Below are 25,914 nucleotides of genomic sequence, written 5' to 3' on the forward strand. Positions count from 1 at the left end.
GGCACATTTTAGACAACTATTCCGTAGTGCGAGCATGAGAGATTTTCTTCGGATACCCATCTGAAGCGCGAATGATGATGATGATTTATTGGCATCCCCTTTGAAACGGGGCGGCGACAAATAGTCACCTAGCCTGCTTGATTTAATCAGGTATACTATACATGTTCTTTATCTAGCATTTTTGTATACCTATCATTATTTTTCTTTTTCAAAAATTTACCTTGTACCGCTGCCTATGATTTTAAGAGATCAGGTCGCATCCATCTTTTCCCTACTTTTTTTCCACCAGTACTCTAATCGTCTCTTGCTGATCTCTACGGCTGATCTGTTTGTGTTTCCTTCCACTTTAAACCCAAGCGCTTCTGGGAGTTGCACGTTACCTACGGTTCTCGCTGGGTGGATCCCGTCGCATTCCATTAGGATGTGCTGAGTGGTCTCTGGATCTTTACTGCAGCATACACATGTCTCATCTAATTCCGAATATTTGTTCCGATATGTTTTCGTCCTTAGGCAACCGGCTCGAGCCTCAAATAGCAAGGCACTGCCCTTTGTGTTATCGTACAGATTTTCCCTTCTAATTTCTTTCTTCTCATTCTTGTAAATCTCCATTGTCCTTTTCGTTTCCATTCTTTGCATCCAATTCACGGTCTCTATTTCTCTCACTTTCTTTCTGATGACCCCTGGTTGTCTATTTACAGTTTCGATTATCCTGTATTTGGTTGCCAACTTCCTTGACCTCTTCCTCCATTCTGTGTCCACGCTTTTCATGTAGAGATACTTGTGCACTTTAGCCGCCCATTTATTTTCATCCATGTTCCTGAGCCTTTCTTCAAAACTAATTTTGCTTTGTGCTTCTCTGACTTCAAAAGAGGCCCAACCCATGTCTCCATGCACTGCCTCATTTGTCGTATTACCGTGTGCTCCCAAAGCCAACCGGCCTACTGATCTTTGGTTAACTTCCAAACCCGCCAATATATCCGATTTTAAGCATATAATGGCATTTGCGAATGTTAGCGCTGGCACCATTACTCCTTTCCAGATTCCACGCACCACCTCATACTTATTGTGGCCCCACAGTGCTCTGTGTTTCATTAATGCTGCATTCCGCTTCCCCTTTATTTTCAGATTATCTTGGTGGTTGCTTGAGTAATTCTTTCCTTCGTTTATGTGTACGCCGAGGTACTTATATTGCTTCACTATGGGTATTACTTGCTGTTGAATTGACACCACGAAGTTACTCGTGTGCTCTATAAAGATCATAATCCCTGATTTCTCTGTGCTAAACTTAAGGCCTAGATCTGTCGCTGCGTTCCCACAGATATTCGCAAGTATCTGTAAATCTTTTTTATTGTCCGCTAGTAGCACAATGTCGTCTGCGTACATCAGTCCAGGGATCTTCTGTTGCACCATTTGTCCATTACGCATGTAGGATAAATCAAAACCTAATTCGCTGTTTTCCAGTCGTCTTTCTATGCCCTTGACGTAAAGCGTGAACAACAATGGTGACAGAGGGCATCCTTGCTTCAATCCTTGGTGAATTCCCACCATTTCATTTCCTTTTCGGCCTTCCCATGCCACTTGTACTTGGTTGTCTCGATATATCTCCCTCAGCAGCTCCACGAAATCGTCATCTATGCCTTCGTATTGAAGAATATCCCACAACAATTCCCTGTCTACGTTGTCATAAGCTCCTTTAATATCTAGAAATGCTATCGATAAAGGTCTTTTCTGAGCTACTGAAATCTCTATGCACTGAGTTAGTACAAACATATTGTCTTCTAAGCGTCTGCCTGGCCTGAACCCATTCTGTAGTTCCCCCAATACACCGTTTTCCTCCACCCACTTCGACAGTTCTAATTTTATGGCTTGCATTGCCATTCTATATATCACCGACGTTACTGTAACTGGCCTGTACGAGCTCGTCTTATCCTTATCTCCTTTGCCTTTGTAGATAAGATTCATCTTGCTTTCACGCCATCCAACGGGAATATTCTTTGTTCTAATCACTTGCTCTATGGCATTAGTCAGCAGTGCCTTGCTTTTTGGACCGAGGTTTTTGATTAGCTGTATTGGGATTTCATCGGGTCCTGCTGCCGTGTTGTTAGGGACATTTTCTGCTGCCTTTTTCCAATAAAAGCTTTCTATGCTGAATTTTGATCTCTCAGGCCTCTCTGTTGTTGCTGGATCTGTTGTCTGAACTACGCTTTTTCTCGTACCGAAGTTATGCCTGATAGCGTCTGTGATGTACCGCAGCGCACCATCGCCTTCATAGACGTTACCGTCTTCATCCCTTATAGCCGTTTGCGAGTTTCTAGTTGGAGCTCCGAGTGCTTTTATATGGTTCCAGAATCTTTTTGGGGCGCCTTTGTCTCTTTTGTGAATATTATGCACCCAACGTTCACTTGCGCATTTAATTTTCTCTTGCACGAGCTCACTCGCAACCCTTTTCTTTTCTCGGTATGTATTCCATCTAAGGAGCACCTCTTCTTCTTGTAATCCCAACTTTTTGGCTTCTCGATGAACCCTAGATGCCTCTTTACGCTCTTCTATAGCTTGTTTAATTTCCTTGTTCCACCACTTACGTGGTTTCCTCTTTCCAATCCAACAATGGTACTGCCGTGTCCGCCTTATTTCATGCTGCATAACCTCCACCAGTTCCTTATATTCCCAGACTGCTGTAGGAAAAGCCTCAATTTTCTTCTCTATGTTGTTTGCGATCTCTGTTATTTGCTCGTCATTCATTTTTAAAAACTCTGAGGCTATTGGTTCATGTTCTGCGCTGGTATCTCTCCCAAACTTTAATGCTAAACGTCTATGATCGCTTCCCAGGCTATTTTTTCCATTTTCGTCTATTATCATTTGGTCCAGTTGTTCGTAGACCATTTCTGAGACTAAGGCGTAGTCGATACATGACTGCCTGTTTCCGCATTGCCACGTTACCTGTCCATGACACTTATTCTCCCTGTTAACTACTATAAGGTTCTGTTCATCACACAAATCCAGCACTAGAGAGCCGTTGTAATCAGTATATCCGTCTAAATCGTCCATGTGCGCGTTCATATCTCCCACTAATATCACCTGGCCCGAGTTACTGAACTCATTAATATCGCTTCTAATGCAATCGACCAATTCCTTATTTTTTTCCCTGCTATCACTACCTGTCCATAGGTAAGCTACTCCCAGCCACGTCTTTTTACCTTGCCATGTACCACTAATCCATAAATGCTCTTTACATGTCTCGTTTACCCTTCGCCACTTCAGACCTCGCCTAATTAGTACGCCTACGCCTCCGAACACTAACACTAATGCTAGGGGCGACATCTGGTAGCGCTGTGTTCAAACTAGACCGCCTTCGTACTTTCTTCTATTGTGTCACTTTTACATGTGACATATTAATTTGTAGAGTATAAGCATGGTATTGACGAGTTGCTTTGTACACCATTAGATAGATAGGCCACACACGCAGACCGGCCTATGTTTCAAGGAGCAGAGTGCAAGGCGTATGCTCCAGCGCGGCCGTTTGCGGCTCCGTTGCAGTATTTCGCTAAAATGGCGATGTAATGATTAATATGGAATGTTCACCAGTAGGAGTTCTTTAAAGGGCGCAGTACAGGTATACAGTGGGCATTGGTATCAGTGGCCCAAGATGGGAATTGTACCCGAAACTTCAGCGGCTGAACGCTTTGTTGCTCATGCAGCAGCAGAAAGTTACAGCGGGACGAAAAGAGGGAGAATAATGGGAAGAGAAAGAACAATAGCTGCGCGCACACGTGATGATGCGCAGCAATTATATAAACTGTCGCAGAGGCCTGTCAATATGAGGAAGCGCAGGGAACAGTCTCATTGGTTTTTGAGCCAGCAACGCCCATGACCATGCATGGTCCAATGATCTTCGCTTCTATTGATTCAATTGGTTTCACTGGGGAAACATTGATGTGGTACATTACAGTAAATAGTTCCTGCTATTATTTTATTCCTGGGACTGTCCCAAAGTGGGAGCGGCCCGCTGCGCGCTGAGTCGCGTACCTCAGGACTTTTGCATCCATCCATCCATTGGCACCGGGGACCTCAACAGGAGCTTAAGGGCCCAAGCTCCCTCTCTAAATCCGAGTACCGGGTCTGAGGACACTTGGACCACAATCTCATGTACCATTTAATGATAGCTCAATGGCTCCCCGTGGTTATCAGAACCTCCTGCAGGTGAGGCGGGCGCTCAACCAAGGTGCCACGGCTGCAGGTGGATGTGTGCTGTCGCATTTCAAATATGTCCAATGCGCTCTCAAAGAGTGCCGCGTGAGCCCGCCTTCCACGGACCTGAGGAGGGCCTATGAGGTGAACGCGTCGATGCGGCGCAGCTCTGTGTGCATTCAAGGGAGAACGTGATGGTGGGTGGCGAGAGATCGTCGCCCCGTGCGCGCTCCAGAGACCAAAAACGGAGGGAAAATAAGAACAAAAACGAGACGCCTAGGGGCAAAAAAAAAGCACATTTAAAAAAATGTGGTGCGAACCGTGACGAAGAGACGGGCGGCCCGACCGGGCCGGCGAGCTCGGCTGTCCGTGCACTCAGCACGCGGCAACCATACGCTGTTGGGAAATGAAAGGCAACACATACGCTACGCACAAGAAAGAGGGAGAGAAAGAGAGAAGGGAAAAGAGGAAGGGGGAGAGGCAGGTGATGGATGATGACGCAATGTCGAGAGCCGCTCGTGCTGCCGACGCTCTTGACTGCCTGCGCGCGGCCGGCTTGGTTGGCTGCAATGGCTGCCGCCCGCCCTTCTGTGGCCTGTCCGTGCAACTTTCACACGTGTGGCGGGCGGCAGTAACGAGCGCTCTGTAAGCGTAACGCCGGCCGCTATAAACGGAGAGACACGCACACGAAGAGAGAGCTATAGGCCTATTTTAGACGGGTGTCAGCGTGTGCTGAAAAAAGGCGTTCGCGACTTTAAAAGCAGTATATATCTTCTCGGTAGGTTGCGTTGCTGCAGTCGGAACATCTCGTGCGGCACGAGCTGCTTTGGGCTTATCAAACAGTTAGTCGCGCAAAGTGTATAAAACAGACTACGTGAGCATTTCGGCCACCTCCGAAATTGGCGGCTGTAACCTCTTCGAGCACCAGCACGGTGCTGATGACTCTCGTCACGCGATACCTTTGCGCAGCGCCCTCCGCGTGTGCTTTCGGTGGGTACAGGTCCTCTTGAAATGTTTGGACGAAGATTCCATGCTTCGAAGAAGCCCACGGCGAACATGGCTCCGCGTGTGGAGAATGGTAAGTTGTGTGTGTAATGGATGTTTTGAATCAAGGACGGTGGTTTATGAGCTATATCCCGTTGTAGCAAACCAAAATATGGTCCTGTTAACGTCACCGCCTTTCCGATTCCCTTTATCTCTCTGACTCTGCTTAGGGGGTCAGAATAGCCCACTGAAGTTTCTTAATTACCGTGTGAACGCCCCACTAAGAAACAAACTGCTGACCAGCAGACTGATGCAGCACCATTGTGAATACCTCTTACTGCAGTGACAAAGTCCACGCTGTGGTCTGCAGCCTTCGAAACAACGATGCTGAACTCCTTATTTCTCGCATAAGGCCGGGTGCAAACACGGAATCAATGAGTAAACAATACAGGGTTCTACGATTTAGCTTTGTGAAAAGCGTCCCGGTCGACAAATGAACCTTTGCTGAGTTGATACACCATGGTAACTATTGTTTGACTGCGCATGAGCACACTGCGGCATCGAAATCCGAATACGTCCGGCGTCACTCTGCATAAATCTAAGACATTCGTCCTTCATACTACCTATTCGAGCTGTAGTGAGGGATCGACGGAAAGTTGACGCTTCGTTACTGTAGTCCGCTGTAGTCTTATGGTACGCTATGCATGCTTATTGTATGTTGATTTCGCGGGTGACGAGGACGGCTTTGTTTAGTTCGTGATTTCTTTAGTATACGTCCATCCCTGTAGCCCTTCGCCCAGTGCAGGGTAGCAAACCGGAAGTGCGTGGGGTTAACCTCCCTGCCTTTCCTCTTTTCTGTTTCTCTCTCTCTCTCTCTCTCTCTCTCCCTCTTGAGCACAATGTGCACAAGAGGGAGAGAACGCTGACGCTGTTCGGTGGCTTGCACAGATTTCTTGCGTGTTCTTCCAAGAAGCATCGACCCTGGGATGTCCAAGGGGATTAGAGGGGTTCCTCCTATCTTGTGTCATTATTGATTGACACATATGTTCGCGGAACACTTTGTGGATTGTTTCCGTGTATGCCTTAAAATGTGCACACCGACTAACACTTGTCGGCTGCGCTCAATCCCAAAATTCGCGCAGACAACACAGCAACTTCCACATCCACACGTGCTTTCACTTTCCTTGACGAAGACACGCCTTCTGAAGCTGAACAGATTTTTCGAAACGAAGCGGTCTAAAGGCAATGAAAGTGTGCAAAATTTTCACAGAAACGCTCCATAGGCTAATCGCACCACCACAGGCTCACTAATGTGTCTATGACAAAGGCTATGTCTTATATGTTGCAACTTTTTGGCATCGAAAATTATGTATGCCCACTCCTGCTTAAGGCCTGGTACCCAGGATAGCAGTATGGAATAAATAAATAAATAAATAAATAAATAAATAAATAAATAAATAAATAAATAAATAAATAAATAAATAAATAAATAAATAAATAAATAAATAATATGGTGTTCTGCTTCAGAGCACCAGGTCGCGAGTTCGAGTCCTGTCCCTGCAGCCGCATTCTGATAGACACGGAGGGCAAAAAATCCGTGTAACGTGCTTCGGGTGCATATTATCGAACGCCGGTGGATCGAAAGTATATCGGCGGTCCCGACACTATGGTGTCAGTTGCGAGGCAGTAAGTCTCACAATTTAATTGACGTGCCACAGTGGCAAATATACAACCGTTACGCGCACTCTTGCAGATAGATGGTATAAAAAGCTTCAGTAGCCGGACGATGGTCAGTGTTTCATGTTAACTCGGCCTATTAACGAATACCACGTTTCAACGAGTGACTGTTGGCACATAACTTGCTATTTATCATTCGCTTATTTATTAAATGGTCACACGGTCAACCCTTCTTACCGAGTCAGATGCTACAAACAAATTGCTACCACTAAGTCTCTCTTTGTTAGGCAGAGTTACGGAAAGAGCGAGACTTGTCAGCGCCAGGAGATGTCATAATCCGGCAGGATGCGGACAATGTTACTATAGGTGCGCGAGATCGCGGAAGCGTGAAGACGTAAATTTTCCGATACGGGAAACATAAATTTATAGAAATGTCAAGAAGTCCGAGTCAATGCTTGCATATGCGTCCTAATACACGATCGTTCTTATTTACAGCGAGTCACGCTTTTTCTTGTCTTTCTTTCTTTTTTTTGCGTTCGTCACGGAAGGTTTTTAAACAGCTTTGACACAGACGTTAACCAGTAAATACGAAGTGCATGAGGTGACGACACTAACGCGTACCTCACATCTCTGGCGTATTTCACGCCTACACGAGCAACAATGCGTGCATCCTTCGGTGCATTATTACGAAGACGCGCCAGGTGGTGTATGCACACAAGAAAAAAAAAAAGAAAATAAAAGCCCGTTTACGTTGTAGTACGCGCCAGGGTGCACAACGCCAGAACATAACTTCCACAAACATTCTTTACAAAGCCGCTCTCGCATGTCGCTTTCCATTCGTATCCAACGCTCCAGCGCGGACACCGCCATTACATTTTTTTTTTTTTTTTTTTTGGTCTGCGTAACGCGCACGAGCCAATTTTCCACGTTATACGCAGGCGGCGGAGCAAGAGGCGCTCCGTTCACTTATGTCAATGTCCTTCACCATTTGCGTGAATCTCTCCGGCCACATAGTTACCACGGGGCGAGAACAAGACCGGCTTTTTACACAAACACGCGCGCGCGCAGGGAAGGGCTCCCACGCGAGACGCCTTTGCGAGCACACCCGGCAGCGGCAATATAGCGGCAGCACCAGTGGCGTGTCAATTGTTGATTCGCTCGTCAGGAAGCGGCCGCGCTCGGGGCCCGCTGTCATTTTCCCCGCATCGCCACGCGCGTCCGTCGTCCACGCATGCACGGCCGCACAAAACAGCGAGGCGAAGCACTGTGAAATTGCCGGAGCCGTCTGAAAACCATCAAGCCCGCCGCGTTTTCCCCTCATCTTTTCTCTGCTCTCGGCGGGGGTCGCTTCGTCCCGAAAATAAAGGCAAACAAGCGGATCGCGTACAAGAAAGCGGCCACTGCCGCCAAGAAGACTACGACGGCAACGACGGGAGAAGAGCGAGAGAGAACAGCCTATATGGCATGCTGGGGAGCCCATTCTTCAAAGTTCCGTGTCGCGCGTCCGCTTTGTCAGCGATCCGGTCCGGTCGGAGAGAGACAAAGCCATGCGGGTAACCCTATAGCCTGTACGAACGGACACAACCCTTTTTTTCTGGACCCTTCGCTTCCCCCGCTGTTCCTGCTATGACTTCTTAGGGGAAGTGCAACCATTCCGCGGGTTTAGACGTCTTTACCAGAGGTCCTCGCTCACCCGCACGCGCCCGTGCTCGCTTCAAGTGCTGCTCGCAACCCGCTATCTATGGCTGGTTTGACATTCAAGTCGAACCGGGGCTGGCAGCATAGTCGCTAACGAAGCACCGCATGTTGCCGTGAAAGATATGCGAAAAAGAAGAAAGAAAAGCATTTGTCAGTGGCCGAGGTGGCGGCTAAAGCACGTGGCTTTCCTTTATTTTGTTTTGACCCTGGAAAGACGCTGCTTTCGGCGCCGTATGCTGCTGCTGTTGCTTCGACCGCTTCAGCAGCAGGGCGTCCTCAGAAACTGAGATGGCTGCGGGGAGTATGAGCAGGGGGAGAAGAGTGTTGGGAGGGGGGGAGGTGAGAGCCCTAAGCTAAAGGCTCTCCTTTACGGGAGGATCATTTATTTTTCGACGGGACGTCCCATCCCCTCTCCTTTGGACGTTTTATGGCCCCTTTGACAATCGCGTTCGAACGCGAGCGCGCGCGCGCGCGCCCAGCCGCCCCTGCTTTCCAGACCACGTGCGGGCTTCCGCCGATGCGGCAGGCGCCGCTCGCCGAAGTGCGCGCGCGTCCCGTTCCGTGAAATCGGTGCACTCGACGGGTCCTAACCGCCGTCGCCATCACGACCGCCGTGGCCGTATGCAGAACCGGTGCCTTTTGCCTCATCGATGGTACTCCCGTCCCCCGAGACGCTTGCAAGACGTTGGCGACCATTGTCAGGCGTTGTCGTGCGACTAGCTTCATCGCCGGCGCCATTTTCTTTCGCAGGCAGGCCGCCGTAAACGAGAAAGTCGCTTTGCTTTTTCTTTCTTTTCGCAGGACGCTCTTTCTTCGCGGCTCCTACTCCGTCAACCGGGGTGAGACCCCTTTGTCTTCGAGGCACGCGCGCATAGCTCGAAGAGCACGGGTCTTATCTGGCGCGCCGCGCATCTTACCGCGAAGTCCCGGAGGAACCCAGTGCGCGTGTGCGTTGAAGGGGGCGGGATGTCTTGTTTAGCGTGGGCCGGTGGATGCAGCGTCACCGATAGCGCGCTCCCGCGCGCCTCTCTCTTCCCCTCCCCGTTCATCCTCCTGCCGTCCAGTTTTCCCAGGCAGTTGTTGCCTTTGCTTTTGCCTCTGCTGCTACTGCTGCTGCTGCTGCTCTAGTCAGGCGTGAGCGATCACCCAGTGGATATATAGTCATCAAAAGCCCCGACGTTCTGCGAAAGGTACGTATTGGCATTGCTCGAAAAACCTGTCATGATGTCATGGCATGCGGTCGGTATCGAGCCGCTGTTATGAAGCGTACTGCGTTTGATGTCTTATGTGTGTGGATCTGTAGCCCTGTATAGTTTGCCTCCGGCGTGATGTGCGTGAATGTTAACGCGCAGTGCGTTTGCTAAACTGTGTGTGGCGACGTGAATGACACAGTTTTGATATTCAAGGTGGTTTATATAGAATACTGATGTATCCATAACTTCGTTTTACCGGTGCTTTGAAAGTGGGCCACTGCTATTTTGCCGGCTGTAACTAACGCTACCGCTTACGTTCTAAGGTGACTCGTCACAAGCTTTATTAGAAAGCGTCAGCGAGCGTACGCGGCCACATTTACGTTGTCGTACACGCCATATCTTTTCTGATATGACTTATCTGTATTTTTTTTTTACGTTTAAATATCGAGGGGTTAAATCTTTAAAGAAAAGACTGTTTCCTTGCACTCACTAGAAAAATGGACTATACTGTCACCAATATTTATCGAAAAATGTGCCTGTTCACAAGACAGCGTGAAAACCACCAGGAATCATGCCTGTGTATAGTGTATGCAAGCATATTATCACATGTCATAATACAACCACCCTGTGTGCCTGTAGAAGAACCCAGAGATATTAAGCGAACTATAGAAAAGGGGCTTTTGCACTACGTCAAACCCATGTAACATTTCTAAGGACACGGAATAATGTATACAGATAGCATTTGGCATGGTGCAAGCCAGTGTCCGCCGGGGCTCAAAGTGACTTCCCATAGGCAAATCCCGAGCTACGCATGGCATGTCAAGTTCGTTTGAAGTTAGAACCCTTCGAGCATGGAAGCCATGCCATGCATGCACTACATGCGCATAGCTCTCGAATACTCACTGCCGTTCCTTTCAACGCCAGTCTGAAGCTGGTTGCTCTATGTAGCTTAACGATAACGCATCATAAAGCGTTCCTGTTAACCTGGCCGCTAGGATAGCGTTGCATATCGCCGTTGGATCGTGTAGATCACGGGTCACCGTCAAAATAAATCATTCTGCAATCCCAATCTCACAAGCCATCGCAGCAGAGGGCGACGAAGGCACAATTCTTTTAAGGATGACGAACCTTCACAAACGACTCTAGCCATGACCCTGACTTGATGTTGCACCAAGAGGAGATTGTTGTTGATTGTGCTACACGTGATCCTGTGCTTTAATCGTGCGCGGTGATTGTGAGTGGCTGTGATGGTGTGTCTGTGCTCTATGTCTCTATTTTATTTCCCTCTTTCTACCGCCCCCTCTCCCGTCCACCGGTGCAGGGTAGCAAAAGCGGATTTTCTGCTTCACTGACACGCCTTTGCTTTCTTGCGTCTCTCTCAATTTCTTGGCTGGAGAAGGAGAGCATTTTCGAGTTCGCGCGTGGCCATCATTGACATGAAAGCAAAACACTACACGAAGCTGCGAAATGCGTGAATGCTCTAAAGAACCAGATAGACGAGGTACAGACAGGACGTGTGCTGCCGGTTTATTCTGAGCGAACATCATTAAAAGTACATGGGTAGGCGTCTCTTCGAAAAGCGCATCATGTTTTGTTTTGATCAGCCGATTCACATGGTGCTCAAGAAATGAAGGCTAAAGAAAAATACATAAGACAACTAAATCACTGATTATATACTGCAGACCCCAGAATTTTTTTTTTTTTATGATGTAGCATAGCAGGCATCTTTTCTCCGCTGCTCGAATATAGCGAGGCATAACTTGTGAAATCATTCGTTTTTTGTATGGAAATCGCATCCGCTAGCTCTCGCACATGGCACATTGGGAAACGACGTGAATTAGCCTTTTTTTTAAATCTTCGCTTTGTGAGTATACCTTATGGAGCGGCTGTTCAAAGCTTCACGCGGATTCGTTTTTTGACGCGAAGTGTGCATGTGTATCCACACGGCAGCAAGAGTTTGAAGACCACAGGCGCCGCGATGTTTTCTTTGCGAGCGGACCTAACTGCGATCGGACCTAACTGCGCGCAGTTGCTCCACCCGAGCGCTCCTTATCAAGTGTAGTAGAATCCGGAGTTCCTCACAGCAGATACAAAGGAGGCTTACGGCGAGCACGGATTTGAACCGGCGCGCCATATGCTGCTTGGCATACATGCCACCTCGGGCTATGTGACGTTCTGCTTCTCAGCGATTAGTCGCAAGTGGGTTCAATTCCTGCCGCATTGCGATAGGTGAGGAATACAAAAAGCACCCCTGCAGCGTGTTTAGGTGCGCGGTAAAGAACCACAATTTGATTAATTAAGGCAGAGCCATTCGTTGGTTATGAGAAATAATGGTATACAGTGAAGAAAGGTGATAGTGCGGGGGCCCATAGGAACTTAACAAATGCAGATAACCTTCAGCCATCAGAAACACGACCAGATGGGCGCCTTACTTGGAGTGAACGGGATGGCAGCACACTCTTTCATGGTGCACGTTCGTGGCGTCAGAATAGCTTGTAAGTTTTGTATAACCGCACTGATGTTCGCCTTCTTAAGAGGCGGCACCTTGACCATCAAGCAGCCGCCACGGGATTGTTCAGTCCTCCTCCTGCTTTTGGATGCGCGATTTCTGTCGTTGGTTTACAGCACCGCTCGTTAGCTCCGCACCGTGGCCGGGTACCGATAAAAAAAAAAAAAATACAAAAAAGACGAGTTCCCGTTTGTTCGTCTCCTAGGCGCGTTTTCTTAGAGTTGCCTCCCCATTTATTTCCGGCCTGCCCTTTGGTTATCACGCAGGACAGTACACTTTATACAGGCATTAATGACTACAGGCTAACGTCGCACTTCACATGAGGCCTTACTCGTCCATAATGGTCCTGCGTCTATAATGAGCCCGGCCTCGCGGAGTTTTCATGGGGCATTATAGAGTGTCATGGAGCTGACGTATTAGATTCTATTCGCGTAACTATATAAGAGAAGTTAACTGGTAATGAAAAAAAGTATATGAATTTATGAAGTAGCGTGATGTAATGTAAATGGACGGCTAATAGGCGATGCATGCACGTCCTTCATTTTTATGGTAAGCAAAATTAGGAGCGCGAAAGTAAAGGAAAACACAACACGTTTCTCACAGGAGTCGAACCCCAAACCACTGCAGGACACGTGCGGTGCTTATTCAATCGGTCTATATTGACACATGTACTTATTTACGCTTTTTTTCGGGCGACAGTATTTATCCCCCGCACACCTAACGTCATCGTTCTGCACAATACGCGCCTGCTCGATTTGGAACTTACTCGAATGTTACCGTTGCTTCTATCTGTTGCGTACGTTGTGTATGTTCTCGCCGAACTTTGTGTAATCATATTGCATGCGCGACACGAATTGTGTAAGTACTTTCTGGAAGGCAAGCGTTTTCCAGTGATTACGATAGAACTTTCAACGAGTCATCAATAAAAGCCGATGCGCTTGACCCTCAGATAAGGATTTTCGACGATCGCCGACCGCGCTATCTCGCCGATAGCGTTGCGCTTTGAGTGTCACTTGCTTTTGTGGGCACAGGTTCGCCCGACAAAGAGTTATTTTCGGCATTCACAGTTATCCTATACGGTGTTCTTCATCGGGCGCTTTACAACGTGACAATATACAGATACCGCTAGTATAATTGATCAGTTGTGGCCGTGCTCGGCATGTCGCTGGAACCAACGACTTTAGAAAGCTTTAGATTAAGGAACGCGGGCTGCTTGCGTACGCAAGAACTAGGAGCCACGGTACTGCGCAAGCGCAGAGGGGCGTACCCTAATCTAAAGTTCTCTATTACCTGTTTAACTGCAGTTGATCACTTCAAACCTCCACCTCCATATTCCCGTGAACTTCAGCTATAGTGTCATTGTTGGCGAGTCCCCGGCCCCATGGAAAAAGGACTTCGAGAGTTCGGAAGAAGGTTATATGCAAGTTACAGGGAGAGCGTGTGTTTCGCAAGTGCTATACGCTTGGTCAAACTCTAGTGCTGACAAAAATAGTAAAAACAAAAGAAGAAATAAAAATGTATAAACGAAGGAGACTCCCAGGACTCGGACAGCAGTCTTTGAGGAATCCGCGCCGCTGTGAGCACAATCATGTACCGTGAAGGTCATGCGTTCGCAGAATGCCACCGCGGGAGGCCCAGCGGACATATCGGTGGTGAAAAACTTCCCCATACTCTTTCCCGGAAAACCGTGCGGATAAGAGACAAACCGTGTAAAAAAGCGAAGGAAACTCCAGAAGGCGAAATACCGGAGGCGCGGTCGGCACGAAGGATTGCCGTACGCGCTCGAGCGATATCGTTCGTGGGGCGGCGAGGAGTCCGCGAATAACCGGGTGGGCGTCACAGGCAAACCAGCCGTAACCATGTTTAGGCAAGTTGATGGCGCGCAATTCTTCACACCCGAGGGGACACGCATGGCACTGATTCCGGTCGCTTCTATACGTGTACAGGTGCATTTACGGTTCCCGCAACGCGCTCCGAATGGATTATGCAAGGTCTATAATTAAACTTTCTTTAAACGACCTGGAAGTTTCTGCTCATCCGTCGAGAGAGAAAGACAGGAAGCAGTAATTGAGGCAGATTGGATGTGGAAGGGATGTAAAGGGCTGTTAGAGAGTGAATGTATTTTTGGCGAAAGTGAGGAACTAATGTGAACGCGTTAGCGTCTAACGACCAACGCACCACTGAGACCTTGCAATAATATACACACGCAGCATGTTCTTAAACATACAGGCAAATAGTAAAGAAGCAGTTTAATGACGCATGGCCAATGTTATGCAATAATACCTTTTAAAAAGACAGACCACTCAGTTGACAATTATAGGTCGTGTTCACCTCTTCAAACAACCACCTCGGCCAAGTAACTTCTGAAAGATTGGCCAAGTTCATTAGCCTTGCGTGTCAATAGAGAGAGATAGAAAGCAAGGAGAGTGACGGTCGATCAGGCGAGCGCCGGGTAGCAAACCTGTCAAGAAAATTTACACAGGCAGAAGGCACCGAAATATTTTTGGATCGAAATATTTTGACGTGCAGAAACCACGCTCTGATTGTGAGGCACGCCGTATAGTGGGAGGGGGCGGGTGCTCTGGATAAATTTTGATTACCTGTGGTTCTTTAACACGCACTCAAAGAACAATGCATGAGCGTTTTTTTTTCTTTTTTAATTATTTTTCTTTCCCCATCGAAATGCGTCCGCCGCGGCCGGAATTTGATCCCGCGCCCTCGCGAGCCTATCAGAGCATCACCGAAACCGCTACGCTACCACGGTGGGTTGGTATGCTGTCAGGTGATTGGATGTGCATTGAATTGTTTCCCCCGTCTGCTGTCAGTGAAGATGAGACGGACGACGTGTATGGGCGATGTGTCATGCTGCACCAAGCAAAGCGCAGATCGTTTCAGATCTTCATGCGATTAGAAGCGCATTAAACTCGTCAGAGACTGAGTTATTCCTCGCACGGCTACGTTCGCATCCCTGTTATGAATAATTAAAAAAATGGAAACAGATCGACGCGATAACACAAATTTTAAGCATTTAAGCAGATGCATTTAAAGCTCTTTCGCGCTTCACGAGCGAGCGGTCACCATATAAGAGCACTTTGCGAATGGGGAACCTGTCGAAATACAGTATATAGGGGATCGACTGAACGGAGTCGCTACCGAAGAAAACAATAGCCCCTAATGCGAAGGAAAGTATGTTTTCTTTTTTGTATTGTGTGTGTTTGGAGGGAGCTTGTGTAGTGGAGGCACAAAGTTAGCATTTTTTTTTAAATATTCGTGACCAGAAAATGGAAAGTGCAGAAACACATACACGCCACCGACACCATCCGAACCGTCAACCTCCGCATGTCACGTGGGCTGCTCTATACCATTTGACATATATTGTGGAGGTGGCTGTCGCCACCTCCACTTGTCTTCATATTGACGTACATTTCTTGGCAACTTACTTACCACAATATCCCGTCAAGGAACCTAATGCACTTTTGCATGAGTTTCACGACGTTAAATCCCACAATTTAATTTACCTTTTAAGAGGCTTCCGCGACACTGCGGTATAAATGGGAATATTGCATAGCCGAAGCTGTCGTTATCAGTGCACGAAAGAGGCCGTTGCAGTTTGATACTAAAAGAGGGGCGAAAATTAACGCATACACCATGGAGGAAAGAAACAAAATAGGAGAGGCCCTGACGTCACGTTTTTGAAGCCGGAAGTGCAGTCATGTTAGTGTGCCATCCCCTTTTGCTGCTCCAATCAGCTCGCCGGAGTAGATGGGAGCGCGCTTAGAACTCGCATTGTTACGAGCCGCCGGAAGTGTGTGCTGCCGACGCGCGTCAAAACAAAGCCAACGAAACTTCTGTAGCATTTTGCGGTGAAGCAGACGCGCTCCTGTGCTTTTTCCGTGGCACGTTCAAGAAGTCGACGAAGTCTCGGGCTGTGTTTGCTTGAGTGCATCTGTTGTTGGCTGACACTCATACAGGAGCGCGGTCGCTATGGCAACGTTGACGTTTGGGGTACCAGTCCCAGTACTTCTTTACGAAAAACAGCACGTGACTTCCACCACACTTTCTCCAACACGTTCGTGCTGGCCGGGGCCTCTGCTACGCTTTCCTTTCTCCGTGGCATACACAGATGAATCAGCACGTCCGCATCGTCCTGTCTACTATTTTAATAGTTGTCCTCTTTCAGCGGCTATGTTTCACCAACTAGCTTAACACGAAGTACTTCTGCGTTTTGATTTCGCTTTCGCGAACGGACGCTGCAGTTGGGCTCTGCTCGACGACCGTATACTCTATAGTCTATATATACGTTCGTTGTCACCTGGTCTGCAACTACGTCTGCCACCTGGGTTAACACCCCAAGAGGCCACACTGCACCGTTTGTGGCTCGGCGTTTCAGTTGCGAACTCTTATATATTTCACGTAGGAGTGGCCGACAGCCTCATGAGCGGAAACATGCAGCTGTGAGGAGACACTCGCACACCTTGTGTGTTACTCTGGACATTGCCAAATTCCGCCATATCGTCGCCATCTTGTCAGCTGTGATTGGCCTAGAGGGATTCTACATCTGATTGACTCAACGTGCTACCATTACACAATTCGACAATATGGCGGAAATTGACAATGTTCAGAATAGCAGCCGTTCTCCATGTGTCAGCTCCCGCTAAAGTGCCGACAGGCACGTGACGCGCGCAGGGATCTTCAGAATGGACAGTCGTCCTCTGCAAGAACAGAAAGTTCTAAGCCAGTGCTCCTAAAGGAACTCCGAGCCGAAGACCACTTTTTCTCTGCTCAAGTGCCTCAGATCTACGAACCTACATGTCAGACTTTGAGAACGTGATTTAATGTCAATTTCAATCGACACATGGTCTCTCTGCAGCTCCAACGTATGCTTGAAATCACTTTCTCACAGCCACTACACGGTTATTAGAAACAGGCTATATATGGCTCAAACTGTACCACTGGTACGTGCAAAACATGTCTGCGCAGTATACGAGCTCTTTTTCCAATGAACCTTACTGCAGGCATTGCCGTCCGTGCTACTTCAGTAATTTATAACAGATTGCAGAGTTCAAAGTTTTAGTTTAGAAGCATCGTCAAGATGTCAAAAGTTTCACTTAGTAAGAAAGTGAGAACGCACGATATCTGAGCGGTTATGTATGTAAAAGAGATGGGTGGCATATGGAGATAATAATCAGCACCCGCATTCACAGATTTTTCTTCTATGAAGTGCTTGCTCACCATTACCCCGCGGTCATTTCTCCCAATATGCCCGTTATCTTTTCTTACGATCTAGCCACCCTTTCGTAGGAAATGCATCGTGAAATTGGCTGCGTGCACTGTATTTGCAAAGAGCGCGGAAACTGGAGCTGCTCTAACATGCAAGAACATGCGCCGGCTAATCACGAGAGTGGACATAAAATTAACGAGGACGACCTGCCAATAGTAAACGAAAAGCTTCCTGAATTCGGCAATTTCGCGCATACTCACACATATATTTCGTGCGATATAGAGCAACTATCTACCGGTCAATGGTGATCAGAGACATATTATTAGCTGTCGCTGCCGGCCAATGGTACACGGTCCTCCCGAAAGAAGACCATCGTGAACTTAGTCTCGCAGTTGTGGCTAAAGCACGTCTTTGTTGTGAGCAAGGGCAGTCGTGCTGAGCACTGACCAGCGTGGGAACAAATCATTTTGGAATACCGACCTCATAAACCGTCGAAGCAGAGGGCTACGAAATAATTGTTACCATTCTCAAGAACATAAAACCTGCACAAGTGACTCTAGCACTGACTATACGTTTAACTTTTATACTGTGCTGTGAATGATTGTGATCTTGTACATCTACTCGCTCTCTTTTTATTGTCCTTTTCTTGCTCCAGCGTAGGGTAGCAAACTTCTTGTGTTTTGGTTAGGTTCTCTACCCCCCCCCCCCTTTTTTTTTTTTTGCGTTTTCCGTCTTCTCCTTAGTCTGCCGTACTTCGTACTTTTAACTTCGCATCAGCAGCTGCATAAAACCTGCAACATTTTTTTTTTTTTTTTTTTTTTTTTTACTGTGCGCTCGCCTGCATGCTGTTTTTCATGTGGCTCCTACGATTGTTTGTAGTCAATGATGACACAAGGAGGCCCATTTCATTCCCGTAAACCACAGACTTTATTACATCAAATACAGTGTTACGTAGCAAGATACCCTCGGTAACCACGTAGTCATCAAGGAATTGCACCACCACAAGCAGGAAGCGATCGTGTAAATCTGCCGACGTGACTCAGTGCCAGCACTTTGGTACTTACCTCCTTGGAAATAAACTTCGATCATATGTATCACTTGTCGACGATGAAAAATAGAAAAGCAGCTGTTCATAATGCTTTAATGTTTGCTGGCGGGCTAGTTGGTAGTTGGCTGTATCAGTGCGAAGCTGTTTATAGTTGTCATTAGGTTACGTTTGCCGTGACTTATCAGCAACGCGTACACTGTTATTTTACAACAAAATACGTGCAGGATTGTCACCCAACGCACCTGAAGTCTGGTTTCGGCTGCATTTCCTGTTTACAGCTCTCATTTTCGAGCAAATATGGGACAAAGAAACAAAACAAAATAAAAACAAAACACCATTTAGAATAGGGATAGGCACAAAATATTTCTATATTTCACCATCTTTTGGGTAATGGGCTATCTATCTTATCTGTCGTTGTTTCAAACTCCATTTTAAGAATCGCTCGGAGTAATTAATCCTGTTGCCTGGTTCTCTATATGCAGTCCGCCTAAACATATATACGTGAAAACTTCGTCGCAGTAGCTATATTTCTGCTGGCTATTGTAAACTATTGTAAAACTTTAAGCGTTGATCGCTCCTCTGAAAAAAAAAAAAGAAATGGTTTTGCTTCATAGATTCCAGTACTTCATTATATGGCGATTGCTTCAAGATGTTTTAGGCATCTGCATCAGCGACTTTAATGGAGCCAAGTTCGTAACTAGAGATGCTTATCGACGCGGCTAATCTAATTTTGCACGGTATTTGCGGCTACCCAAATGTGAAGAAATTAAGCCAGCGACTCTCCAATCAGGTGAAAGCAAAAATCAAGAGCTTTCCTAAAGCCTGCCGTATAATTCCTGCGTCTGCCTCTTAACCTCAGCGCACCCATAACCTGCATGCGTGGTGAGCTCGATGGTATCCGAAAGCAACTTTAGCTTGCCTTATGTAATTATCTTTAAAGGAAAGCGTGAGAAAGTTTCGGCATCAAGTGACAGTAAACGTTAATAAACTGTAAAAGTGAACTGCCCTGCCTTCGCGCGAAATATGTGGAGGCATATCTTACGTATTGCATATATTATGAGTCGCGGCCGCACATACAGCATATATTATGACAATCATATCATCCTACGCGACTTCAGGCATATTTGTAATCTCGGCTCTCTTTATTTTTCCCCGCAGTATAAAAACACTTTTTCATGTAACAGATTTTCGAGACTGTTAAGTAGTTGAGTCTCCACAAAAAATGATCACGTATGGAAAGCGCCCGACGCTTCCCGGCAACTGCGGGCTTCCCGGCAACTGAGGGTAGACTGATTATGCTAATATGATTCCGTTTATGCTGCAAGTCGCATTGCTTCTCCGTGTGGCTTGACAGCATACTTTCGCACAAATTGCTATTATTATTGGCCTCTTCCTAGTCATATTTGCACGTACAGCCTTCTGGTTATTCCGAATAGCCAATGTGTGGCTAGCTACTCGGATAGGTCGTCCCATTCTCGAGATGTGGGAGCTCGAAGTGACTTCTTATTATAGTTTCAGTTGCCGCGACGCTGATCCAGCATTGCACCCCCGATAAAACATTTAAACATTTATATCAGCCTGTTTGCGTAACAACCTTGCTTTAGCGTAAAAAAAAAAGACGATGTTGTATAGAAACCTAATCCATAAACCTCGCATGCAGGCAAGAACAACAAAATATTTCTCGTATCGAGACCGCTTCGTTTGGGCAATGTCCTATAGAAACATTGTAGAAACATGCTATATAGAAGGAATGTCGAGCTAGCGATATTCAATAGCGTTTCTTCAAAACGACGCCACAGGAAAACACCAACACGGAATGACACTAAGAACACAGTCCTTTAGAGATAAGGGCAAAAAATAAGCTGAGATTACTTTCGAATACCATCGAGCTCGCCGAGCAGGCCATGGGCGCGCTGAGGTTAGGAGGAAGACGTAGGAATTATACGACCGGTTTTAACGAAGCTCTTCATTTTTTGCTTTCGAAAGCCTGATTGGAGAATCCTTGGCGTAGTTTTTTTTTCACATTCGAGTGCTTGCAAATACCACGCAAATGAGAATAATCGCGTTCGTAATCATTTCTAGTAGCGTTAACAGAAGAAACCATTTTAGAACGCCGACATCTCAAGACATCGCAGCGGAGGGCGACGTGAGCTATGTTGCAATTTTTAAAGACTGCAGAATTGGCTGTCCTGAACTGATGTTTACAGTGCTAAAAGTGCTACTGTGCTGTGCAGTGAATGTATGCCGTGACAGTGACCGACTGCGATTGTATATCTGTGCTCCCTTTCTTTATCTCTCTCTCTCTATTTTCTTGTCACTTTACCACCCCTCCCCTCTCTCGCCAGCGTAGGGTAGCAAACCGGACATTCCCCTCTGGTTAACCTCCCTGCCTTTCCCCTTTCTTCTGTCTCTCTTCTAGTCGCGAAGTCGCTCTATGAAAATCGCTGATGCAGAGGCCTAAAACACCTTGAAGCAATGGCCATATATATAATCGAGTACCGGAACCTACCAAGTTAAAACCATTTTTCAAAAAAACAAAGCGATCCCCTATACCAACTCGCCCAACTGTGATTTCTACTTATCGTTATCAATAGAGTTTGCTGGATCGCTGCTAATTATTTGTAAAGGGAACAATAACAACCGATACTAATAAGTTTAGACTGGTAAGATATTCAAGACATCACTTGCGTAAATTTCGCCGAAAAAAAACACCAATGTAGATTATTATTGAGAAATTTAAAAGGAAACCTTTCTTTTTTTTTTTTCGCGCCATAACCTCAAAACTGACACGTAATTGGGTAATGGATATCAAAGTATTGCTTGTGTTTGAGTGATTTTGGCGCATAAAACTTCACGAAATCTGCTACGTTGATTCTTTAACTGCAGCGCTCTTATACTGATGGTTCGTTAAGCAGACTCAAGCGCGCGATGCCAAATCAATGACGTCACGGGAAGACGTTTCAAGAACTTCAGTGCGGCGTCACCGTCTTCTGTATATTAACTTTTTTTTCGGTTTGTTTTGTTATAAAAGAAGAGTAACTTACCAATACAGTGAAACTTATTGATACTCTTTACTGTCTCTTTACGCAAGTGAGCACATAAACTGTTATTGTCGTGACTACATTAAGGTCACCTGTTTGCTACGTTATGACGAAGCGTACGGAAAAACGATTCCTCACGGGTAAAGACCTTTACGCGCACTTCGACAGCGGGCAAACCTAGTCTCTTTATTGCCGCTGCTCCTTCTAGAGAAACACAATATATTACAACATTTTTTTTTTAACAATCACACCGAGACGCTCACACTCATTAAGCCGTCTCCTCATCGAGACAGGGACATGGTCGGCACCCGCGTGCGTGTCGTATGCGCACGATATTCATTCGCGCGCCTCGCAAACACAAAGCACACACGCACACACACACATTGCCCATGGTGGTCGAAGAACCGGAAGGTCTTCTTCGCAGTGTGTGTCGTTTCGTATGTACCACACAAACCTCTCTAGAACCGAATTTGTAGTCTAGTGGCAAACAAATTCGGATCTACAGGGTAGATGTAGAACACTAGAGCTCAACTTGCGCTGCTCCCGCCGCTCGATGAGTGGCCGTCTCCTTGCAGCCGCTTGTAGCAGCCGCGCTGGTGCCTGTCCTGTGCCAACGAAATCCCTATACCCTCCTCGACAATGCTCTCCTCTTTTGTTCCAACCTCACTCATCTCCTCCCTTACTACCACCATCCCCTGGCGCCCGGTTTCGTGACTTTGATTCGATTTGATTAAGGGAGCAGAAGAAGCGTATTGAATAGCACTGGAAAGGGAGGGGGGGGAAGTTGTATAGGGAAAGAGAGAGGCGAAAGAGAGCAGCGGGTCTCCCAGCGAAGGCAGTCCAATCAGTAGCAGCGCGCCTCCGCGCCTAGCCGGGCACAGGCGACGCCCTTTGTCACTCAGGGCGGATGAGCGGAGGCGAGCACAAGAGTGTCCCCTCTGCTGCTTTCTTGTCCGAGTCCGCCGCGGCAGTTTGTCTTCTCTAATTGGGCCCGCGGAACCCCCCCTCCCCACGCGCTATTTTTTTCTCCTCCCCGGCGTGTTTCCCTCTGTCCACTTGATCAGCCAGGCCAACGACGCCGGTCCACCACCACTCCTCGTCGCTGGTGTGCGCCGCACTCGAGCCCGGACCCCCGGCTTCTTGCTGCTTCCACGGGGCGCCGCCGTACAAGGCCTGCAAAGATTGAGCGCGCCAAAAGATCCTGTCAACCCATTGTTGCGTGCTTGCGGGAGGGGCAGGGGGGATGACACAATGACTTGCGAAAGTTCACTTTCCGCGAATGAACCGCGCTCAGACGGTCTTTCTTAAGGCTCTCGTTTTACTCATGTTGTCGAGTTTGCGTGTTCGTTTTTGATCAACTCGAAGCTGACGCTTTTCGGGGCAATGAGTACTTCTTATCCTCTCTTTCTCCTTCTCTGTGAACCAATTTAGTTTACTTTTTTATGCTATATAAGTTACGGGTCCACAGCGCATGCTGGCGGAACGTCGCGTATCTAACTCGTAAAACTGAACAACTTATAATCGCGTTCTGAACAGCTGGCACAGTATGGCTTCAAAGCACGAATCTTAAACAGAAACCTCGGACCGTCCACCTTGATTAACTTACGCATCTTACTAGTGATTACGTGTACTGAAGTATGTAGTATACCACGTTGCGGAATCAGTACCAGATTTATAAACAATTAGAACTTTGAACACGTATACAAAGGTAAACAAGATCACAGCATTGACATCTCATTTTTGACATGATGAGCTGCGGAGTAGCGTCAATGCTAAACTTTGAAACATTCTCGCGAGAAAACAGTAGAAATTTTAAACTCAAGTTTGCAAAATAATGTTTATGTGGCATCGCGAAGTATTTTCTTCTGTAACAAGCATCTCCGTCTACTTTGGAATAATACAGTGTACTGAAGAAAGAATCTTAAAATGCACTTGAAAGAAGAGTCGACAGCGTACCGCGTCGCTTTCAACGAACGGAAACAAAAGGATTAACTGATTGTCGCGAAACGATTGTGTGATACTTCGCGTAGGATAATAATAAATATTGCTGGCGCTGCAACAACGCTAACACTCTGTCGTAAACTTTCAGCGGCTTACGTACTCTTCCCAATGCAGTGAAGAAGACGACGCCTACCTGCCATAACTTAGCTCGCTATCTCTGACAGGAACAGACGTTTTTAAGGGCGACTCATTTGTGACGTAAACGACGACAGACTTATTTATAGCCTACGCGAACAAAGCGCTCCTGTAAACAACATCCTTTCACTTCGCTATGTTGCGGCGCGCAACCCAGCGCGGCGCCCCAGTATAAAGAAGCTCGGAAACAACGAAAACACCTCATCGCCCGTTTATAATAAATGAGCTGGCTGACGTGACCGCAGGTATCAGAGATGTCACGCGTAAGGCTCCCCTGTGCGGTTTCCTCTCCGAGCGGCAGAGCGTGACAGGCGTTTCCTAATCAGCCACGCTTATCTGATAACCAGACCACCAGCGCTGAATGCGTTTACCTCCCGTACACTTCCGTAAGTCTCGGGGTGGAAAAAGGAAAGAAAAATAAAAGGTGAAAAAGAGATACGTTACCAAACCGAAGCATGGAGCGATATCTCATTACAACGCACACGGCGAGAGAAAGCTCCAGCAAAAGAAACAGAAAAAAAAAAAAGATAGAGGGGTGAGGGAACAGGACTTGTGTTTGCCCCCTGTATCCTCCAGGAAATGTCAAGCAAGATTGCACCGGCAGGGATCCAGGAGCTCGCGGCCCTCAAGGAAACGTGACTCGCATCCCCAGCGAGGCCAATGCGACACTGAACGACTTGTCGACAGCTCTAGATTGCCGGGACACGGCGTGCCAAAACCAACTATCTTTTTTTTTTTTTTTTTTTCGAGAGGTCGCACCCCGTCCGGAGGGCTGCAGGCCTCCTCCGCGCAATCCTACGACGAACACAGCAGCACGTATATGGATATAAACACAAGTCGGTGGTCAGCGTGCCATCTCTCATTCCCGATGGGAGCTGCGGTATATTTGTATATATATAGCTTGGAATAAATATCATCGAAGGAAACACGTGTTATTTTGCAAAATGGGAGTCTGATACGGTTGCTGCCTCACACTCGCGCGCTGCGCACGTTCAACCGCCAAATGGATGCGGGGCACAAAAAACAACGCAAACAAACAAAAAAGTTTTTGAATAGCTTGGGCAGCTCTATCTCATGGCGGGACGCGAGTCCGTGAGCTCATGTAGTACTTACATACTTCGTGGGAGTCAGTTGGTACATATACGCATAATATAATGGCAGTGATTTGTCAGGATATTCTGCTTGAAACTTTCAGAATGAAATATTTGGCGCGTCATCCAAGTGTTTTTTCGATCTAGTTGCGTATTTTGTAACAATACATTTATGTTTCTATTATTCATCTTGTATCACCAGTCGCGCCGTTTGGCTGATCTCTCTGATAACGACGACGTCCCAGCCGAATACTTACGACTCGGATGCAGTTGAGATACAGTCAATAATAATAGTCTGTAATATATAGCTGTTAGAAGAAATAAAGGAAGAAGAAAAGCAGGGAGCGAGATACGGTTATAGGACCTATACGGTGTACGGTTGTCAGACCTGTGACGAACGAACAGCGTACGCTTTATAATAGTAATGCACCAGGTTCTTTTTTTTTTTTTTTCTTTGGAGAGTTCGGCTAACTGTAAACTGGGACATAAGTTATATGCGTAAAGTACGGCAGGCCGGTGTGCACAAATGTATACGATGTGCTGGCCTTGTATGCATGTACGAAACTTGTTGCATCTGAGGGAAAGATATTCCCACAAAAGGATGTTTTGAATACGAAATATGTAGAGAACGTAAAGGGCAGTGACGCAGGGAAATAGCAGAAAAGAAAATGCAGGCGTTATGCGTTCATCACGTGGCGGCATCAATCGCTTCGCAATCCCGTCGAGGCCAACGAACAAATGCTTCGATTTTCCGAAACAAAGCAGCAGAGAAGAAAGGACTTTGCGAATGATTATGGAAGGCAAAGTTAGGCTGAAGAAGCACGAGCGTAAACTTTTCCCCCTTTTTTGGAAGAACAGGGGAGCAGGAACGAAAAAAAAAAAAAAAAAAAAAGTTCCGAAGAGCGCGTCTGCGCCGGACGGGCGACGCACGAAGAAAAGGCGATGTCTGCCGTCGACGGGCGACTATCGGGAAAGCCGGAGCCGCCATGAATCATTTCGCTGACATGGGGCCGCCATCTTGGAAACCAGCCGAGCGACGGCTGAGGGGATGGGAGAGGAGAAAAACGCCCGAAGCGGAGGGACAGAAACACACAAACACAAAAGTGGGGGACGGAAACAGCGCTAGGA

General features: G+C 47.1%; 2 long non-coding RNA genes across 2 annotated transcripts in view; one reads left to right on the forward strand and one right to left on the reverse strand.

Annotated features, from left to right (window-relative positions):
- The first annotated feature begins 9,133 nt into the window (after positions 1–9,133).
- LOC119455545 (uncharacterized) overlaps positions 9,134–25,914 on the forward strand; it is a 152,590-nt gene continuing 135,809 nt past the window's right edge. The window contains exon 1 of the long non-coding RNA XR_007467500.1: positions 9,134–9,737. This is a non-coding gene — a long non-coding RNA (uncharacterized LOC119455545). The remainder of the gene's footprint in view (positions 9,738–25,914) is intronic.
- LOC119455547 (uncharacterized) overlaps positions 18,301–25,914 on the reverse strand; it is a 124,338-nt gene continuing 116,724 nt past the window's right edge. The window contains exon 7 of the long non-coding RNA XR_005192981.2: positions 18,301–22,732. This is a non-coding gene — a long non-coding RNA (uncharacterized LOC119455547). The remainder of the gene's footprint in view (positions 22,733–25,914) is intronic.

The sequence above is a fragment of the Dermacentor silvarum genome, chromosome 6 (assembly GCF_013339745.2).
Source record: "Dermacentor silvarum isolate Dsil-2018 chromosome 6, BIME_Dsil_1.4, whole genome shotgun sequence".
NCBI lineage: Eukaryota > Metazoa > Arthropoda > Arachnida > Ixodida > Ixodidae > Dermacentor > Dermacentor silvarum.